The sequence below is a fragment of the Cherax quadricarinatus genome, chromosome 79 (genome assembly GCF_038502225.1).
Source record: "Cherax quadricarinatus isolate ZL_2023a chromosome 79, ASM3850222v1, whole genome shotgun sequence".
Lineage (NCBI taxonomy): Eukaryota > Metazoa > Arthropoda > Malacostraca > Decapoda > Parastacidae > Cherax > Cherax quadricarinatus.
Window position 1 is genome coordinate 19538329 of NC_091370.1, and position 1221 is coordinate 19539549.

Sequence of the window (1221 nt, forward strand, 5' to 3'; positions counted from 1 at the left end):
CAATACAGTGGACCCCCGTTTAACGATATTTTTTCACTCCAGAAGTATGTTCAGGTGCCAGTACTGACCGAATTTGTTCCCATAAGAAATATTGTGAAATAGATTAGTCCATTTCAGACCCCCAAACATATACGTACAAATGCACTTACATAAATACACTTACATAATTGGTCGCATTCGGAGGTAATCGTTATGCGGGGGTCCACTGTAGAAGTAAATTATAGTAAGAATGAAATAATGATTGTACGTTACATCACAGTACTATGTAGGTAGTTTATACAGGAAAGGTTCGACATTATGCCCTGCCCAGTATGTCGGCAATTTTCAAAGGTTCGACTTGCATCCATTTTGACTTACGACCGGTTGGTTGGAACCAAGCTTGGTCGTAAGTCTGATGGTACCTGTACTTACACCTTTGTATATTTCTGTACAAATGCAACAAATTAACATGCGTACTCTCGTGTCTACATGTGTCAATGCACATTTCCAACTATCTTTCCAAGATAATACACCTGGAAAATAAAATGTCACACAAGCAGTGAACAACACTTCTCCTTGCATACGCTACCATAATTGTATACGATATTACACCTCGCAGAACATGCCAACCACTCGCACCATATGCCCCTGGACAGGAGGCCAGCCCATTTCTTCCCATTAAAACTACAAATTCCATAGATCATCCAGCTCAAAATATCGATAACCCTCTGTAAAAGCAGCATCCCATCTCCTACCATATAATTCCCTATTGCAACATTTAGTTCTATAAAATGTCACAGCCAGCACCTTTATCCTTTCACCTACACCCACGTTCCTCATAGCCCACGATGTGAACACGAATCAGTTACTAGATATCCCACCGCATTCGTAACCTGTGCTCCCACCCCATCTATGTTTAAGCTTAACACCCACAATACCTGCAACCCTCCCCCACCCACAAATTTAATAACCCTGCTGAACCATTCCCTGATCCCCCTAGGCATTCACAAAAATATACAACACGAAAGATGGTTTCCAATTCGCCACACACTCGACACTCTCCCTAATCTTACGATTAAATAAAACGATCCCAGACTGCAAAATCCCATGTAAAAAAAACTGTGGCCTAGCGTACAATCTGACTGATGCGCAACTTTGAGACATTCCCAAATGTCACTTCAAGCATACATCAGGTATGCCCCTTCCAGCATACATCGGGTATGCCCCTTCCACAGCAGCCAC